We start from the raw sequence: 21,146 nt of genomic DNA, 5'->3' as shown, positions 1-21,146 counted from the left end.
GCATAACATTTGAGAAAGTTGTTAATACCCTAAAACTTCAGCCACACTAACAATTCAGGCAATTGCAGTGCAGCAAGAGTTTCCTGCTGTATTAACCTCTGAAATCTGCCCAAATACAGTCATCGGTTAGGTTATCTATCCTTTCTTTTCATTCACTCGCCTGACTTGAAGCAGACAAAAAAGTTGGCTGTTCCTTGACATATATATATTTGTGTATTCTAGGCACTGTTAGCTGGGCACATGTAAATACAGGAAATGAAGGTTCAAATTCCTGATCTGGTGAGTATGAAAATGCACAAGACTTATTTTAAATTGCCAGACTTGGGCAAGATTTGTGCCTGGATAAATGACATCAGTGGTCACTTGTCTTAACTGATGACCTATTAAGATATTTCTCTTTTTCATCCAAGAAACTCTATGCTTTTAATATTCCATGTTCCTGCAGAAAGAGTCTGTTCTGATGAGTCATCATTTTCTAAAAAAGCATTTTTCCTGCAAAATACCCAATCAGCAGTACTACCATTACCACAAATTACTTTCTTTTAGGGTCCAATACAGTTCCTGTGAAAGCCAGTGGAAAAACATCTGATTTCAATAAGTGTTGGTTAGGCAGCTACTGCTGTACAGTGGCTGTTAGGGCGGCTCTTCTGAAACTAATTTTGCAGCAGTTTGCCCTCTAAAGTCACTAACAGGAAGAAAATCTGTCACTTTCTCAGAATCACTGCTGACAAATTCAAGATTTATTGTCTCATAAAATCAGTCCTGGCCTGGACCTCTATGCTGATTCTGAGATATGGGCTTCCCTTTCTGCCTTCTCATTTGGATACAATTGTTTTTAATCTTTCCTTCCCTGATCTCCATCTGGTCTAATCCTGTACACCAAGGATTCTCAGTATTTTTCTCTAGGTACTGTCATTTTGACACCTGGCTCTGTGCCAGGTTGCTGATGTGGCTGAGTATTCCTATGGTATTACAGTGATTTTATCTGGAACACTTTCTTGAGATACTTCTCCTTTGTTCATTTTTCTTGTGTTCTCAAAAGACTATTTTCCATTATAACCTTCTGTCTCTTTATTTCTTCCCTATGACCATTTTGTTTTTTAAAGACAGTCTTCTAAAATGTGTTCTTATTTTCCTTTCTGATGTCCAAATCTTCTATTCCTGTCTGTTTCTTCCATACTTTGTCTTCATCTCACATCTAATTATTTCCTCCACACATTATAATTACTCCTTTTTAATATATTTTCCAATTACTGTATGCCAGAACAAAAATGTACATGGTTCAAGCCTGTACATAAAGACAAAATCCCGGGTTCTCTGTAAGACATAATATTGTGCTACACCTAGCATGAAATATAACTCTGTTAGTTAATGTTCTAATCCAGCAGGTAAAACTGCTGGAGCAAGGGAGCACAGGTGTGATATACAGAGTGGAAGAGAGAAGGCAGAAAGGTGGGAAACAAGTGAAATACATATGAAGGGTTGAGAGGAATAGAGATCAGAGCACAGGACAGAAAGCGAGCGGGGCGAGCTGAAGAGGAGAACAAGGAGGAGAGGAGAAAAAAAGGCTCCAAACCAAAGAGTAATAATAGCAAGGGAATGAGAATGAACTGAAGGGCATGAAGAGGGCGAGGCAGAACCCTTTCCATCTTTACAATGCTTCACGGAGGTTTACGAGCAAAGATCCAGGACAGCAGCTATTGAGGATTCAGGGCTTAACACAGAACCAAAACGACACTGAATTTATGACCCAGGAAACAATGTACTCTCTGGATTTTTGTTTTATTTTATTTTAAGAGTCACAAAGTTCATACATTGCATTTGTTGAATCTATGAAATTTCTTTTTTTTTTTTTTCCTGACAAGAAGTAACTTTTTTCTTGCATAAAATGATGATTCATTTTGTATAACTCAGGAAGGAGCCCTAAAGCGGAAATCTTTCTCGTTTGTTTGGAGAATCTGTAAAATGCAAGATGCAGACAAGATGCCCTGATTCATTAAGTGGAGATCTTGGGTGTAGCCTCAAGATCTTTACTATCTCTCACTTGACCTTACAGGAAATGATTTTGAAGCCCTCCCCTGCTTGCTCCCATGCCCACAAAGGGGTACCACTCCAGTGGCCGCGGCGGTGCCCTTTGGCTGCCAATGCGGCTGGTCAGTGCTCTGGATCTCATCTGAGGATAATCCTGTCTCTTAACCGATGTAGCACATCCACTTATTTATTCCCCTTCACTTTCAGTGCTGCATCCAGACAAAGCCTCACTCTGGGTATCAGCTAGAAGATTTAGCCCACAGTAGCCAGCAATTTAAACTCTGCCTCATTGCTCATTCTTGTCCCCAAAAAACACAGAGACTTGGAACTGATCTTGTCCCAAGGCAAGTTCTCAGTATCTGCTATGAAGGAAAAAAAAAGGGCCAATATTAGGAGAGAAAAATAGCCACATTAAAGGCAGATGACAGAACTCAATTACACCTCTGTGCATTTTAGCAGTTAGTATCTACTCAGGAGAAATATGAAAAACATTTACCTGGCAGAATGATATTTTTTTTTCTCCCTTCTTCTAGTATGGAATATGAATCAGAGCTGTAGTCAGGGGAAAAAACAGGCTATGTATTACATATGTCTGCCTCTTAATCATGAGGTTCAGCTTACCTGTACCCAGAGTATTTACCCAGCTAGGTCAGTTAGCTGCTCATCACTGAGAGTGCTGCCCACCTCAAAGCAGTCACAGGTGTTTCTGGACAACAGGAAGAGAGCTGCTTATTTACCTTGTGGTTTCTTTTGGATCGTTTTTGTTACTCAGATAAGTTTCCTCGTTATTGGAAATCTTTCTGGGTAAAAACTGCTATGAAGAATGTTCTCAAAATGCATTGTTGAGTTTGCCCATACATCCAATTTGCACAAATGTAACTGAGAGCTGAGATTCAGAATTCCTGTATCTACTTGTACAACTTCCTAGTAATCCTCAAAGCTGAAGCAGGACTTGTTCTCTAACCTGAGACTTGATGATATGGCAGAAGAGAGGCAGTTATTAGAGACGCAGGGCTGTATATAAGATTTAAGTTTTGCTATACAGAACCACTATTATATTTCAGGTTCACTAAGAAAATCATTGAAATGAGCTGCTACGTTATTTTGGTTGATAAAATCTTAATGTAAAGCATGTATGGGACATCTTCTTGTGCAGCAGAAAGTAACTTTTTTTTTGTTTGTTTTTTTACCTTTTCAGTGGTAATTAGGTTCGTAAACATAAGTTTTTATTTGTAGTGTTATTCTCTAATTTCTACTTGTACTGAGCACTAGGAAACTCACACTGAAAAAAAAATATTTTTTTTCAAGGATTTTTTCCTTTTCCTAAGGTACTGAGTAGCAAAGACCATCCTCTACTTTTTTTTTCAGAACTTACGAAATTAAGGAGGGCCCTTTCAGAGCATTTTGACCCATGGTCCCAGTAGTGTAAGTGCTTGGTCTACAGTTCTGATGGGAAATGAAAAGCATCACTTACTTCATTTTTGGTATATCTGTTGAGTCTGATGATTGGAAATTTATACCATATGAGGCATCGATATCTGGAGATCTGGCCATTATAAACTGGGCTGAGAAATCAAAGAGTCACCAGAGAAATTTTTCAACCATAGGTCACATAAACAGGCTAGCAGTAAGCAATTTAAAAATGGAAAGATAGCCTGTTTACCAGTCCCTGAAGTTGTCTACTTCTCCGTGATAAACTCCTTCAGCTGAAAAGATGATGAGATATCTTAGGTAAATAGGTGTTCTGAATCGGATTTTAGACAAACAGAAAAGTGGACAGTGGGAGAAGGAGGAGAATGGGAAAGCAAAGGCAGGGAGAAGGAGGAGGGCTTTTGAGATGGCTGCGAGTTGAATGGTAAAAGGCAGAGAACAAAAGGAGTTCCTAGCTATGATGAATGCTTCTGGAATATATAAGGCAATATATATATATAAACACACACACACACATATATATATATATATATATATATCTTGAGCAGCCTATACTCTTTTAGCTAGAGAAAGCATTTCCAGTGATCTTTCTGAAACAATACAGAAATCCCCTGTTTTAGCTTACTCATCTATCACCATTCACTGCACCTATGCAGATTACTCCTATTGTGGTTTGAGATACTGAAAAAATGGTAACTTCCCTGCCACTTAGGCAATACAAGCTCTTAATATTGCCTATAAAGAAAAGAATAAGTTACATTTATTAATATGACTGTTGGGGCAGTAGCACAGTCCTGTTACAAGCAGGATGATCCTACTTCAGAGAATTTATGCAATCTCTGAGATTATTTCTGAGCAGGGTATACTGTTAGGCTGCCTGCCAGTACTGAGCAATTGTGTATTCTGTAAACATGGAGTCTCTCCTGCATAATCCTGAAAGTGAGGTTACAAATATAAGCAAAACTGAATGAAGGGACCAGAGCACGGGGAGAGAGCGGGCTGCAACTTTTCAATGCAAAATCAGCTTGTGGGGGGAGAGAAGGGGTGCTAAATCCTAGCAGTTGTCTCCTGTCTGTCAGTGGGGGTTGTCATGGCCAGCTGCAAGGCCTCCTGCTCTGCACTCTGCTCATTCCTTCAGGGAATGACATAGGCACTCTGCAAAACAAATAGCAATTTGTTAGAGCCTGATGACAAATTCACACGTTGACTATGAGTGCACATGCAAGAGGCAGAAAAAGCAACTTCCAGCTGGAAAATCTCACCACACCTTCTAAAGCTCCCTTATATATCTCATCTCATAGAGTTGTTGCCTAGGATGCTGGTTGTGTTGGTTCTGTGCCCAGAGGGGGAAACAATGAAATACCATCGGCTAGATGAAGAGCTCTATTGCATGGCGGATGTCTGCTTAGTACCTTCCTCTAACAGCATATCTAATACCCTCACAGCATAAAAGTTGCTTTGTGTAGACTGTTGACTGGTATAGGTAGAATGAATCCCACAGACTGAGCTAGTTTTAATAATGAGTTTTTTGGAGGCAAAAAGAAAATAAGCTCTTCTTCCCTTGAATGTATTTGAAGTGTGACCTGTAAAGCCCATCCAGGTGGTGTATAGCTTGGTGAATCTGTTTTCTCTCTTTGGGAGCAAAGTCAGCTTATACTCACTGTGATGATCTTTTACTGCTTTCCCAGATCAGATCTGGAAAGTATCTGCTTCTGTAGTGGTAGATGTGTCCCAAACGGACAAACAATAGTCTTTTAGAATTGAACTTCTGCCAACCGTTTTTAATCTTTAACAGAGCAGCTCTGGAAACACTCACCCCGCCCATTTTCTTTTTCAGTAAAATTCAAATATGCTACAAAGTCCCGTGTATTTTTCTGAAAATTCAACATTTTGTGAGGAAAAAGTTATGATTGCTGAAAAAGGATATTTCACACTTCTGGAAAAATGTATGTCAGTACATCCAGGAAACATTGTCTCATGGTATCAGTATTTCCCAAAGATCTTTATAAGGAATTCTCTTCTCATTTTCAATTGCACCTCCCCTCTATGTCAAGAATGTGCTTCCAGCCACTGCAGAGAGATAGTAAGACATTCTGTATTCCAGTGACATGGACAAAGTAATTTGTGGTATCTTCTCATGCAATTTATATCATCTTTTTAAAGAATCCAAGTAACTTGTACTTGACAAAGATGAGCAAGAATTTTCCGCGGAAGTGATTTTCTGAAAAAAAATTCCTTTTTTTTTAATATCAGTATTTGTAAACAAGAACAAAAAAAGAATCACCTGCCCATATGAACAAGCCTTGCTACTTCATTTGCTATGGAAACCTTTTACCTTTGTTGTTTATATTTTTTACTACCAGGATGGGATAACTTTTTCTGTTTCATTTTCTGAACATAGCAAGGCTGGGGGAAGGAGTTTGGGGGTGAGGAAGACTAGACTACAAATTTCAGATAAAAATCAGGAAGTAGAGGCACTTTTTCCCCTTGTTTCTCCCTCTACCCCCAGGAAATTCTTTCCTGTGAAAATATTTCCATTTTTGCTTTCTGATGTAAATTTTGTTTGTGTTCTTTTTTACAGAATATGAATTTTTGTATGGGAGAGATGTCCCTTTGAAGACTGCTGTGTGGTTAAATCATTAAATTGGGCAAAATAATGATCAATACGAGTATATTAAAGGCATCTGTAACGGTATAGTTATCCACCCCCCCTGGAATTTCCAAACTGGATCACGCAATATGCTTCATAGCTGAATGCTAATGCAAAATGTGTGATAGGAGATGTTTAAGACTGGCAGCTGAAGGGAGCAAGTCTGTTAATTCTCTTATTGGTTCCCTATTGACTTTTGGGTGATTGCCATTTATATGACTGGTTCCACAAATGATTGCGATGGGGAGTTTCCAGGAGAGGATCTGAATTTAGTCCTTCAACAGGTCTGAGAGTGAGCCTCTTCAGGGAACCTCTGCTTTCAAGAACCTTCTTCAGAAAAGATATGCATATAATTTGGAGAGGATGGATGATATGTTAACTGATATATTGGTCCCTGACTGATATAAAGTATTTTGCACATGGTAGAGATGTTTAGGGAATTTGTAAATCTCACATTTTATAAAACTAGTAAACTCTATTACAGAGGTAACTCAAACTCACTAAATATGTTTCAAGTAGAAATGTGCTTTTGAGAAAAAAGTAGTTAATATTTCTTGTATGAAATTTTGACTATTGTGACTACTTGGAGAGCAAGGACCTACCTGCACTAGAATCTTGCTTTTATCCTAAACAATTTCATTCAGAAAAAGGAGGAAAATGAAGTTTTTGAATGGAGATTTGGTTGCTTTTTCAAATAACCTTTTGACTTTTCAAAGTCCCTTTGGTGACAGCTCTACTGGCTTTGTACAAGAAATACAATGAAGTCAAAAGTCCCCTTAAAAGATAAAAAAAAAAAAAAAAAAAAAAAAAAGGAAAAAAAAGAAAGCAAAAAAAGAAAGCACTTACATAGAGCAGGCCGAGCTGTGAAAGTCAATATTAATGTATTATACAGTTTTTCTTCTGCACAGGAAAAGACATCAATAAAGTCCCTATTAGTAGTCGGTAGTCTTACAGCTTGATTTTGAAGCTATAAACATGGTAAATCTCTGAAGAGTTATTACATCTGAGGTATAAATCTGTTAAATATGTATCCACATTGCACCAAAATACTTTAGCAGCTTTCTGAGTGAGTGTTATTCATTTAAGCAGACTCTCATGTTATATGAAATATGCTTTAGTTTGATATGCTGAAAATAGATGCATTTAGCAGTGTTCTTTCATCCATTGTGCTGGGTGCACTGGAGACTCACTTCCGCAAGTATTCGTTTAACAGGTCTCCATTGCATAGGATTTTGTATGATGGAAGGAAAATGTGTTCCTTTAAGAGGCCTGCTTGATTTCTTTAACAGTAATTCAGTTTGCTGGTCTCCAACTTCTAGGATTAAATTTTCTATTCTGTCATGCATAGGGCTGAATAGAAATGGTAGAAATGGGTGAGAAGTGGGGAGAATCAACTTTGATCACTTAATTAGAGCAGACTGTTTTTTCGTTTGTCTATGAATCAGCTTTACCCAGAGATGAGTAAAAATTGTAATTTATGGGTCAGAGAAAGATGGAAATTTAATTTGAGGTCTATTTGGGAGACACTTAATTAAAAAAGAAAACCAAAAGATTCTTGTGAAAGAGGCACTTGAAGAGTTTGCCTCTTTAAGCTGCATCTGACTCTGGTAAATGTCGAATGAAATCTTGCCCGTTTCATTTCTGCTCTAAACAGTGCTAGAAATTGGGCAGGATGGAGAATCAGCTGGGAATATGAAAGCTCTGTCATGAGATTGAAAGGGCTGCTTGAGCGCTGTAACCCTCAGGCCACAAGGCCCTGAGAGCCTCAGCAGAGCCCCAGGAAGCCTCAGTCCTTCCAGACGAAATGTGTTCGCAGTCCGACAGAATTTCATCCAACAGGAGATGCTTCTGTAACATATTTGGGGTCAGTGGATCATTGGCTCCCTGAGAAATTCCACCTCTATAGAAAATTCCTCTGTCCTCTTTGTTCTACGTCTAACAAAATCATTCGGGGCTTTGGTGGAGATGAGGGGAAGGAAGGGAAACACAAGGGAGAAGCTTATAAAAATGTGCTTCTCTGTATCCCCTTGTTGGGGATAGAGGTTTTTTGTTTGTTTGTTTTGTTTCTCATTTTCCAAAATACTGGTATAAGGTCTCATTACTCAAGAGTCTTAGCCTCTCTAATTTTTTTTCAGGCAGAGTGGCAGAAACATAGTCTGAATAAGGATCTAATTTTTGGGCTGTTTACCTGAATGAGGCTGTGAACTTTCTGGGTGCCTGCCCATTGCTGGCTGGAAAGCATGTAAGTGGCAGTTCTGTTCTCTGTCTTTACCTCCTTGCTGCTTCTGTTTGATTAACTCAGCAGCAGTTGGGCATTAGTTGGATGAAACTAGCACTCCAAATGAACATATCTACTGAGGGACATGGAGTGAATAAGAAATTCAGTTCTGAGGCTAAAAGGAATTGGAGTGTTCCTGCAGTGTTGGTTTGTTGTTGAATGAAAAGAAAAAGAACTGCTTTTTTTTTCTGTGGTATCTATTCTGTATTAACACTATAGGGACTGAGATGCTAATAGCTAGACAGGTGGTCATTATTTATATTTCTGTGTGAAGAAACAGGCTTCCAAGGAACATTTAGGTATGAGTGGAGTGGACTGGAACAAACAGCCTAATGAGTAGGCACAGCAGGTTGGTTAGACTAGGTGAAATGGGCTGTACTGATGTCTGTACCCTGGCAGAAACGCAAAACTCCACTAGAGGAGGGTGATTCCTATTTAGGTCGCACTTTGTATGTAGCTTCTCAATAGCGGGACTTGCAGCTTTCCTTTTACTGTTTTGCTGTTAAAGATCCAGAGGTACAATCCCTCTGAGGGAAGAAGTCCACCACGTGTAACTTCTGTAACAGCCAGGCACTTTTAAAACGTGTAATGGAAAAAGATTTCAGACAGAGCAGGAGAAAACAGCATGAAATCAGTGAAGAGGCAAAAGCTTCAAGTGCATCTGATGTGAGCTAGGTTTGTTTGCAGAGGTAAGCAAGGCAAGCATTGAGAATGGGAGAAGGAAAGTAAGGAAGTAAAATAACTTTGAAGATTGAAGCTAGAAAATAGGGTACTCTGCTGGGACTCTTCTGCAGACTTATCTGAGGTGGCACAGACACAACCATTTGCTTCAGTGAGGCTTACTGCAGAAATTGCAGTGCTTTTACGCGAGTAAAGTGAGGTAAAACAGCTTAGGTTTCATAAAAAGATAATGAACATATTGCCAACATCTACTAATGAATGAAAACGGTATACATAAAAATAAAAAGTTCACATGATGTCCCACAGTCTCATGAAGGCAAGATGCTCAGAATTCATGTCTGAAAGCTAATGCAGAATCCATCAAGTAGTGGAATGGAGAAAGAAAGGCACACTTTTTATAAAAGAAGGGGAAGGCATAAGCAAATGAATCTATAAACATATTGAGGGTAATAGAAGAAAAAGGCACCATGAGTTTAAGATATAAATGAAGGTCCATTTATGTGTCATATATCATGACAAATACAGTATTCCTTCTGTCTTACTGCATGGGGTTCCAAACCCAAACAGGAAAGGAATTGGCAAATTTATTGGTAAATGTAGCCCTAAAAGGGCCTGAAGACTCAGCAGAACTTTTTGGAAAATCAGCTCCCCTAATAGGCTGACTCATCAAGGTCTTGACGGTTTTTTCAAGAGCTAGTGTAATATTTGTTCTTAACCTTAAAGGGGAAATAGAGTGAAATTTAACTTGCAAAAACAAGTGAAGCTAATTGTATAGTAGGCTGCTGTTCAGGGGAAAACAGTCTTTTCATAAAGAAAATAACTGCTGCAGCTCATGTCATTTTAGTTGTTTTCATTTTTATTAATGGAAGACTTTTTTCGTTTGTGGGGAATAGTCCCTACAGAAGTAACTACATAGATATATATATAGAGAGAGTATACTATATAGTAACTCAGACTTTGCTCCCATTTGAAATCAGAGGCAGTGTTTCCATTGATTTCAGTAGCTGCATGATTTCCCCAGCAAGCCAGATATGTCAGCAAGACTGGAGGCTGAGTCAAATCAATGCTCTCACAAGCCCCATTTGAGCAAGTAACTCCAGAGGAAATTATTTCTGAGTAAGTAGCCAGCAAGTGGGAGATCCAGCTACCTTGACCCTGATTTGTTCTTCCTGACATTCATTATAGTCATCTTCTGGTTAATGATTTGACTTGTGTGGTGAGGTTGGTATGTATCTCCCCATACTCATCTGGTCTGTGGCAGAAATGAGGACTCTTTTCTGACCCCATGAGATGGTAAGCAGCTGAAGCTGAGGAAACAGAAGCTGCTGTGCTGCCTGTGTTTTTCAGGAGACTCATTTTTGCCGTTACCAGTAAGTGTTACCATATGACTGTACTGTACAACTAAATGTGGAAGGAAGTCACAGATTTCCATGATATGCTCTTCCTCCAAGTAAATTGTGAGCTTCTGCTAGACTCATAGGTGGTCTTGGATCTTGGCTAAAAAATTGTTTAGTAATTCAGAGAGTTTTAGCTTGACTAATTGGGGAATTGCCTTTTATTTTCAGCTCTCTGAATGAACTCAGTCTGCATTAAAGTCAATAAAAGAAAGGCTACTTGTAGGAAAGTTTGCAGATTTGGCCTTATAATGACACTTCATATGCAAAAATGTTAGCAATAAAAATTTCTCTGAGATCTGTTGAACCCATTCTCTAAACTCTGGTTAGATGGGAGAGTGAGCCTCTTGGAAAAGACCTTCAGTGCTAGCCTAGATTTAAGGCTGTGAATAAGGGTTTTATTTTGACTAAGTAATCCAAACACCAGAAAATTATTGCAAGCTTCCTTTGAATTATTCCTCATGGATCTTAATTGTATATTCATCTTACTCACATGGAAGAATTTGTTTCTCTTTCATTATTTTGTTAAAAGAACAGCAGATTGACAATTGTTGATGCAATTTGTTTCCTGGAGAACTTAGACTTTTCTGTGTAATGTGCTTAGGTATATCAACTCATGATCAGATGATGGGCCTCTGATGAGGTGGAATGGCCTTGCTTGTGACCAGAAGGGACATCCAGTATTTTTTTTTTTCATTTGCCTTCAAACCCCGATGGTCACAATATCACCAAACAAGTGATATGCATATTTAGCCTATGAAAGTAGGCTAAAGAGATTTCCAACCAGAATAGGGGACAGTGTAGATTTGCCATCTCCAGAAGTGATCTACTATCTATTTAGTACATACACATGCACAGGAAGAAAAATTATGCTTGGATTTAACAGGTCAGACTACATTCTCAGGCTCTTGATGCTACTTGGTATATTGAGACAAATTATGGCCTGGGTGTTGCTAAGGGTTGCGAGTGCAGCAGTGAATCACTGGTAAGGGAGGCTGTCTGCTCTGCAAAGAGAATAATGCTTTTTAATTCACAATCTAATAAAGTAGAGTAAGCTGAGGTGAGTGTGCTGTACAGTTGAGGAGGCTGGCAGGAAAGCAACGCCTTACACACATCATGGGGTATTGAACAGCTGCCTGGGAGAGATAATATTTCATGGGGACTTTTGGAAGCACTTTTGTTAGCGGCTGGCCCTTACGGCTGCCCCTGCTCTCCCTTCTCCCTGTGTGCAGACCTAAGACACACTTGCATAAGCTGCTGCTCTAGCCTGGTGGTGGAAGGAAGCAAAAATCCTAAAAAAAATGGCTGCAATGCAGATGATTTACATTCTCAGAATTGTTCTGAGGCAAGCCAGGGCACAGGTATTTATTTTTGTCCTTGTCCTTCTGCTTCTCCATTCTCTAGCTGTGCACAGCTCATTGCTGAAGTGACTTGCAGTCAGACCCTGTCGAGTGCTGTGCACTGTCCCACACACTTTGGTGATGCCTCCCTGCACTTTGCTGAGGAAAGGCTGTTGTTCTGGCTCTAAATTGCAGCTGGCAGCCGTTAGTTGACTATAGAATTTTCCTCTATAATATGAGGTTTAGGACCAGTCATTACTCTGCATTAAAGCTGATTTTGAGTGATTGTGTGATTCTTTTTTTTCAGTGGTAAAATTAAATGGATGAATGCTTTAAAATTGGTGCTATTTTAAACTCAAACAATAATAAAAAGGGACAGAATATTTTATACTAATCATTCTATAAAAGTGCTATTCTAGTTCTATCTTTTGTCTCATTTCAGATGAAAATAAAAGCTTGAAATGTTGGAATTTGTTAGCAGCAGTGTGCTCCCTTGCTTCCCTACCCAGGAGAAGCAGCGCTAACACACTAGAGGCCCCATATTTTAAAGATTCTTTCGTAACATAATTACTAGAGCTTGAAATCTGTGAAGAATGAAACTGGTTATCCAAGTACCTTGGAGAAAGACAGCCAGGACCATACAATTTCAGAAAGGAAACCCAGACACCATAATTAGATTTAATAATAAGTTCAGTAATATTCCATAATGCTGTATTTCTCCAATAACATTCCTTATGATGAAGGATAATAAATTAAGAGCCATGTAAAATATCCCTGTCCAGTCAACTTAAGGAAATAAGAGACTAATATGAAACACTCATTGCCTATTCCAAAGTTCTTGGCTTATTACAATTCTTGGCATCATATAAGGAAGCCTCCAAACCTTGAGTTTCAGCTTGAAAAGGTGACAGTTATTTTTGTTTGCATTACTTACACAGAAAGATAGGTGTGTATGGTGGTTTAGAGAACCTTCCCCTTTCCAAGCGACATGTTCCTTTCCTTGGGAATATGCAGTCTCAGGCTATGACCTTGCTAACACTCACACTCGTGTTTGATTTAACTACTGTGAGGAGTCCTACTGATTTCAGTGGGACCACACACAGTAGGAAAGTTGAGCATGGGTAAAAAAAAACATTTGCAGATTGAGACCGAGGAACCTAGACTGTCCGGGGAGACCCCATAAGACCAGACAGAACACTGCATTTAGGGGCCTAAATTACGTATTACCATAAGTTAGGGGAAGTTGATATTCCCTTATATAGAATATTTCATGTTTTCAAAAATTTGAGGCCAAGCTCTCAAAACTTTATAATTTTCTTAGGGGAAAAAGTCAATTCAATGTTGGTATTTTTTATTATTATTTTTGAAGAAATTAAGTTTATGAATGAAGAAATGAAAACATTTTGTTTGAGACAAGATATTACAACACTGACATCTTTCTCCATTTTCACCAAATCTTTTCTTAGCAACAGAATTGCATATTCCTCTAAATTTTCTATGGAAGTTACTCAGACTAGCTGTGTGTACTTCACTGAATAACCATAATCAACTTAAAGGAAAAATGGGTATCAGAAACTAAAGAAGCACTGCAGGCAAAATTTTCAATATGAGTATAGAAGCCACAGAGTGAGGTATAATCAAGAGGTGCCTGAGGGATAAATTTTAGGTTTAGGCAAAAAAAAAAAAAAAAAAAAAAAAAAAAAAAAAAAAAGCTGCCATAAACAGAAATCAGAATTTGGGTCATGTTGACCCAGGCTGGAACATCCACAGAGCCCAACGCTCTTGGGGCTGAAAACCCTCAGACTCAGTTAACACAGCCCTAGTGCTTACAGGCCTAGTGCTCATTGGGATGTGCCTGCACAATATTCTGCTGCACAGTGAAGATATGTTCAGAAGCACCCGTATATTACTTGAAAAAGAGCCTAGGTCCTTGGAGGCTCATTTTGCAAAGAGGCCCTGATTACCTGTGGCTAAAATATAGATCCTTGTCACCAGCCTCTTTCTTCTCAGATCCAAAGACCAAATGCCCTCTTGATTGTGCGTCACTAGTAAAATCCCCTGTGGTTTTACTTCTGGTGTATAGATGCATTTAAATCATTGCAGCAGTATGGTTCACATAGCTCATCTTTAAATGCATCGTTTTTGTCTGCTTGGTTGATGTGCTCAGTCCAAGCTCTAACTTCCTACACATTTTCTAGTATCTGTCAGCGGTAGGAGAAGGCCCTGGAAAGCTTTGTCCTGGAAAGCTAGGTGCATCCAACTTTTATTTCAACTCCAGATCTCCTGCTTCTGAGGAAAAAATGTTCTCACTGCTTAGCAAGTTGGGAGCTGTTTTTTCCCTTCATCTCCTTCCTTCACTTAAATTCTTGCCTTCTCTCTCTGCCCTAAAGTGCAGGCTATTTAATTAACAGAAAGTGAAAGATCTAAGGAACTGAGAAACACTTTCCCCAGACACTCAACAGCACATGCCTAGAGAAGTTTGGGCTCAGACTCAAGCAGGATGAACATGAGTGTGGATCTTCAGAATAAGTTCCCTAATCATATCACTATATGCGATGATTTTTTATTTTACCTTTCTTTTCTTTCTCTCTATTTGTGTTTGGAAGGCTCAGGTCCCTAGCTCTGGAAAGTTCGTGTCTGTGAATCCCAAATGGAGCTTGGAGCTTTGCTCACCTTTGTGTGTTAGAGTTAAATCCCATAAATGTCCTCTGACTCAGCAGTGTGGGCATTTCTCTCCTAAATGGTTCCTGATTTGGTGGGCAGGTGCTTTTGTTATGCACTGATTCATGATGTACAAAGGCACTGCACAAGTTAAATACTAGTTGGGATCTGTGAATGTTAGGTAGAAGTCTGAACTTGCAAGCTCGATATAACTTGTAGTATTGACATATTTGCAACCAAAACTATTACCACAGCTAGATAAATGCAGCAGGTTGCAGACAGACAAACCAGAATAACTGTAAACTAGGAGACTAGCTAGAACTTTGCTATCTCCAGCATCAAATTCCTACCCAGGACTCCTGCTGGTCTTGCAGGACCACTGCATCCTGTGCTACCTGGGACGATGGTCTCCAGTGCAGCCGCTAGCCGGGTGAGAACGGTAGGAATGCTGAATCTCAGAACAGATGTTCTCTAAAACAACTCACAGATCTTGTCCTGAGAGCCCAAATCTCACTCCAAATCAGTAATATTGGCTCCTACATCTCTCAGAGGCTTTCAAAAATATTCTTAAGTCACAAGTTGTGTCACATGAGACTGTCAGAATTTGACTGCTGCTGTGTTAACATCTGCAGCAGAACAAAAGCTAGAGCAGATGTGAGAAGCGGGAGGGTAATGAATAAAATTGTTTTAAAGGGGTTCAAAAGCAGATGAAGAAGGCTGCAGTTTTATATACCCAGCGTTTGTATTCTACCAAAACGAAACTGATAAGCCATCTTGCCAGATAAATTAGTTTTATTCAGCTTCAGTGGTAATCATCTCCTTGTATATGGTCTGTCCAGAATTTACTTATTTCAACACTTTGTTTTTTTTTCTTTGAGAAAAAAAATCCTGTCATTAATAATAGGAAGCTCACAGTTGTGGAAAAATAATTCACAGTAGCTATTTTTTCTCAGCTGGAACAAATATTCCTTAAATAGGGATGAATCTTTTCTTTTACAAATGCTCCTTTAATAAACTATTCGTATAAACCATATTTTTTGTCCTCCTCAGTGGTGAGTCTTGTTCCTTATTTAAGGCAGGATGACAAGGCTCTTCCACTGTTTGGAAAGGCGCTGAAGCTGGTACTCCAGAACAGAGCCATCCATTCTTCTTCTGGAGGCTAACTGATTAGCCTCAGAGCTACAAATGTGTACCAGGGGACTGGTACACATAAGAAGAGGTATTTCTTTTTTAAAAGAAAAAGTAACTTATTTCCTGGGGCTGCTGTCTATATTAGACAGACGTCCAGGTGGTCTCAAATTATTTACAACCACAGGAACCTCTGTGGTCACAGAATTATCTGCATATGGAGGCACATTTGAAAGTCTTAGTATTTTCTCTCCTCAGAAAACAGGACAATCTTTGTTACTGCTCGTTCTCATTTGGACTACTTTTATACTAAGCTAAGAGAATCTACATACATAGATCTCCCTTTCCAATCTTTTGTGAGTAGTGGTTTGCTTTAAGGAAGATCATTAAAAAAGGGAGAAGAGGAGCCTTGGATACATTGCATTCTTTTATTAATTTTTTGGTGACTTGCATCTACCCAATAAGGGGAAGAATTGAGTACTATTTCTTCTGCTCGGCCTATTCATTCTGTGTAAGTTTGGCTGCTGAGATTTATCTGTACCAATTTGAACTGTGTATTTATAAACAATGCACTGTAAGGACTCCTGCAACAGATAGAACTGTTCCCATTGCCACACAGAGGTGAAGCATGAGCTTTTAAAGAATGCTAGTGCCTAAGAGCACCCGTTTTCCAACAGAACCATTCAAACAGAGGGATCCAGCCTTACTGATGTTCCTGGTTTTTTTTGTTTTTTTTTTTCTGCCTTTGACTTCATTTTCACAATGAAACTGTAGTTTTAGCCCACAGCAGTCAATACAATTGACATTTTTAGTTTTAGTGATTACTTCTTTTCAGAGTTTCTTCAGGGTTATTCTTAGGTCTATCTTTTAGACTGCTGGCATCTTTTCAGCCTGGCAGCCAGATGAATGTTTTAAGAGGAAATTTGGCAGTCTGCATATATCTCCTGCAGTACTAGTGCCAAGAGAGTCACTATTTTAAATACCTATAGAAATGTGCATATATACATTTATAAAATATAGTAGCCAGGTTATAGTTGGCTTTAGCTTTTACTTTCACAGTTTGTTTTTGTTGAATCATAGAATCATATAAATTAGGGATGGAAAAGTTGTATTAGGTCATTTAATCTATCTCACTGCCAAAGTGGGATTGTTCCCTGCAGTATATTTTCCAATGTTTTATCCAGTACTTTTCCATTCTCTGGGCTGGGCTTACAGTTTGGCTTTTCTTTCAGTTAGACTTATGTTTTGACATTTTCTTTGGTATTCACTGAATTGTGTTACCACCCTGTGGTGATAACAGCAATGATACCTATTGCTGCTCTTAAGTTACAAACTAAACTAAAGTTATTAACCCATGGCTATATTAGAAATGAATCCTCCTCTCATCTGTCCACAAGAGAGTCTGTAAATTTACCCTTCAATGGGTAGAGTCATAAGTTATATTTTTGAATTGCTGACAACACATACATTGTTTGTTTGTTTGTTTTTCTTCTATCTGGTGAAACTTCTTTCTCTTCCTTAGCTTGGAGTCATATATGAAGTATACATTTCCCTTGGCCTATGTTTAACTGATTAATGCTTCTTCAGTCATTCACTACCTAAATAACACTCCACTGTTGCTGTCCATTACCAACATGAGATTGGTAATCATGAGATGATTACTGGATATTTCCAAGTATAGGCAAGGTTTTACCAACTCCATGTACAGTACACATGTGAAAACTCTTTTCTCTCTGCCAGTGCTAAATGGAAAACATTGTCAGGAAAGGTCCTGTGATGGTTTTGTATAAAGAGGTTTATGTTCAGCAAAAAGGGAGAGTAACTTGTGATCATCGCTACAGGACAAGTCCACACTTGGCATCCCTGGCAAGCAAGTCTGGGACAGGTTAAGTCCATCCTCACTGAAGTGAGGCTGTGGCACCCCTGTCTCGTGCAGTCAAAGCATTTCCCTCGTATTTCTTCTTGCTGGTGCTCAGCAGTTGTGTCAGGGTCCTGGAGCAGGTCAGAGAGTGGGGGCAGCAGGAGACCTGCGGCAAGGGGCTCTGCTGTAGTGTTTTGTGGCATTCACTGAAAGCAGGACTGAAGTTTCACTCCGGATACCCGCAAAGGCAACCGCTCTCTCATAAGACAGAGTATGTCTGTCATATGACCTGATGTACATGCGTGTTCCCTCCAGTTATGTGACTCAGCTTGTAGGCTCTCATGCACTGATCCAACCAGAAAAAAAGGGGGTTGTGGAGCGGTGTTAATTTAGGTCATAGTGAGAGGGTAAGAGCTGTAATTCAGGTTTGGCATACATAGCAGTTTTTTAGCCTTTCTGACAAAGAATTTTTAATATAATATTCCCTATGCTCATTTCCAGTACAAATATGTATAAAAAATCTTAATATAGAAATCTTATAGCAACCAACCTCCGCATAAATGAGATACTAACCTTCATAGCTTTTAAAATGTGGTGGTTCCTGAGCAGATAGGCTCTGTGGGATTTAATTAGAGTTAGTTAACCTTTTTTCCACTGAAATGGTGGCCCTAAATGCTTTCCATTTCGAGCTTGCTTGTTGCATCTCCATCTCAAACAAACCTTACCGACACATTAGTTAATGTTTGAAAAATGCTGTGAGGATGTAAGGGACTAGGAAGCAGAGCATTGTCATTAATACACAGAATTGCTAGTCAGGAGACCTGGGTTCCCTCCCAGCTGTATAGCTGATTTCCTGTAGATGTGTGTGAAGATGTTGTCATGCCAATAAAGTCTGACTGAACTGTGCGTGACCTGGCCATGTCAGCTACAGCAAGCCAAAGTATTCAGAACTGCTTGCTGAAGTTTTAGGCACCTCAGTTTACTAAATAAATTTGAAAACTTTGTCTTTCCTTCCCATTTTACTCTTTCAGACAAAATTTTCTCATGACTTACAGCGTCAGGATTGGTACCAGCATTGATTTTCTATTTCCCTCTGTTTCCTGATCTATGAAATGAGGATGATGAATGCTTTCATATTTTTCACCATGACTAAAAATTCTTCCATGCCTTTAATAAGAAAAGTGCTGGGAAAGTGCAAAGCAGATTGCAAAATACTGTGTTTCTCCTATCTTGCTTTGTTCCACGCACAAATACTTCACAAATTCACAAAGACAAAACACATCTCTCTAAGACACTGTGTCTCTGCTTGTTTAACACATTTCCTGGCTTAGGTTGGAAAAATGACTTGTGAATAGGGTTAGGCTTCACCCACTGAAATTTCTTTGGCAGGTGACAACATATGAGATCATTTTACACAACTTTAATCACCGTTAAATCCTTTACCAATACCAGTCTAGCAAGTCAAGACAGAGCCTATTTGACCCAATGCAAAGGAACCACTAGTAAACCTACTGGCCCTCTCAATTAAAAAAAAAAAAATCCCAGTCCTGTGCCAGAATATTTACAGGGGAGATCAAATTTAATTTACTTCATTTTTTTTTGAACATACACTGTATAATTCCTCCAGAGGAGATGTATCACTTCTCTTTATATTTTCTGGGGTAAAAGCTAGGGAGCCTGAAGGGTTCATGTCAGCCCCAACATGACTTGACTGAACTGTCTTAATCTGCAGACCAATTTGCTCTACAGCCCCCTAAGGAAGGAACTTGTTGATTCTGGCAGTGTTTACCTTTCCTACAAACAAATTCATCGTTTTCCAGACCGGCTGGCTCTTAAAAATCACTTGAGAGCTGGGAAGAAAAAAATATGCCCCAGGCTGCATCAGTATTCTTTTTCCTGTGTTCTAGAGAAAGCTTTTGTGTTCCCCACAGCTGCTTGAGCATAATCTGTAGAGTCAAGATTATTTACAGAGTCAATAGAAAAGCCCGTAAAGTTTAGTTTCCTTCAGAAGGGAGAGTTAAAGCCTCTGCAAAAAGAGGAGGAAAAAGAAGATTCTTGACTGATTTAACTGTATTCTCAGCTACAGTGAAAAAAAAGAGCTATCTTGACCCACTTGTCCTTCACTTTGGGAAGCTACATATTACATTCTTAATTTTTCTGAATTTATATACTTATTTGTATAGCAGTACACTATTTTATCATACACAAGTAATTTTTGGTGTGACTGATATGTATCTGCATTTAGGTATTATATATCAGAAATCAAATCCCCTGTTTATAACCTAAACATAGCACCCTCAAGTTTAGCAATTTTTCACACATATATCACATAAAGTGATGAGAGCCATGTAATATATTGCAGAGACATATCATTCACCTTTGACTGCCTGAATTGCACTTTCTCACTAGTTTGTCTCCACCAGAACCAATTACTTAGCAGTCAGACTTTTAGCTGCTTCTAACATAAACCACTAAAAAAAAAAAAAAAAAAAAAAACTATCAAAAACATTTCCATCTCCCTCCACTACCTTGGAGCTTAGGCATTTTCTTAGCATATGTGTGCTCTAATCCAGCACCCTCAGACAGGCTTTGAACTTCACCTCTTATGTGAAGATGACAATCACTAAACTTTTAAATAGGAAATATTTATGCTTCTGTTATGATTTTAAAAGGACAAGAGTAATCTTTCTCTGTTCCTTCAAAAAAAAAAAAAAAAATAGGTTTAGGAAAACCTCAGGTACAGAGAAACGCACCAGTCAGTTCCTCCTAGTGTGCAGCTGCTCCAGGTTGCTTCCCACTGATCTGCTCTTTTGGGTCGTGTTTTGAAGCGCTGGCTCTCCCTTTGGGTAGCTTTGGCACCTAGCTTAGACCTGTAGATTCCACTTTGGAGACCAGTCACCTAAAACTTTTGGGGCCCTAACTCTGTCATTGGCTATAACCCAAAGTCATTAAACTCAGCTTTTAAATTGTGTTTAGAGGTTACTAACATTTATTAGCTAAAGCTTTATTACTCCTTTGATGTCCATACAGTTAGATTCTATGAATCTTAATTACCTACTTTTACATTCTCTAGTGTGCATGCTGAATTTCCCTAAATGCTTTTTTCTAATCTCCTCTCAACAAGAAGCTTGTGAGGCCAAGTAGGTGTTAGTGGGGATAGGCTACTCATGCTAAGCCCAACAAAATTAAAACAGAGGAAGAATGTGACCTGTGCATGAAACCTCAAGGACGTGAAAACTAATGGGCATGAACAGGGCTTCTTTTTCCCCTTGTGCTCAAAACAAAAAGCTTTAGTGGAAGTGAAAAACAGTTTGCCGCTATGGTTTAGGCAGCTGCAGCTATATGTCCACCTCACTCTTTGCAGGTGAGTCCTATCCACACGGCTTATGTTATAGAAAGCATACCTGTGCCTTGGCTGCTCCAGTGCACAGTCAAGTGTACAGTGCGAACTACCTGCTGGTAGTGTATTAATGCTACTGTGCCAGGCTCTGAACTGGAACAGCTGAAGAGTGGGTCATGTTAGCCACAGACAGGGTGACAGCCCTCCAGCTAACGCGGAGGGTCGTGGGTGGAGTGTGTGGACAGCTGGATTTGGTAATGTTTTAAGCCATCCCAGAACAGCCCACCAGCTGATATCTGTCAGCACTTGGAGAGACTTGATACTGGTCTCCCTTCCTGGAGCTTTACCCTC

The sequence above is a fragment of the Rhea pennata genome, chromosome 2 (assembly GCF_028389875.1).
Source record: "Rhea pennata isolate bPtePen1 chromosome 2, bPtePen1.pri, whole genome shotgun sequence".
Lineage (NCBI taxonomy): Eukaryota > Metazoa > Chordata > Aves > Rheiformes > Rheidae > Rhea > Rhea pennata.
This window is presented reverse-complemented; position numbering follows the sequence as displayed.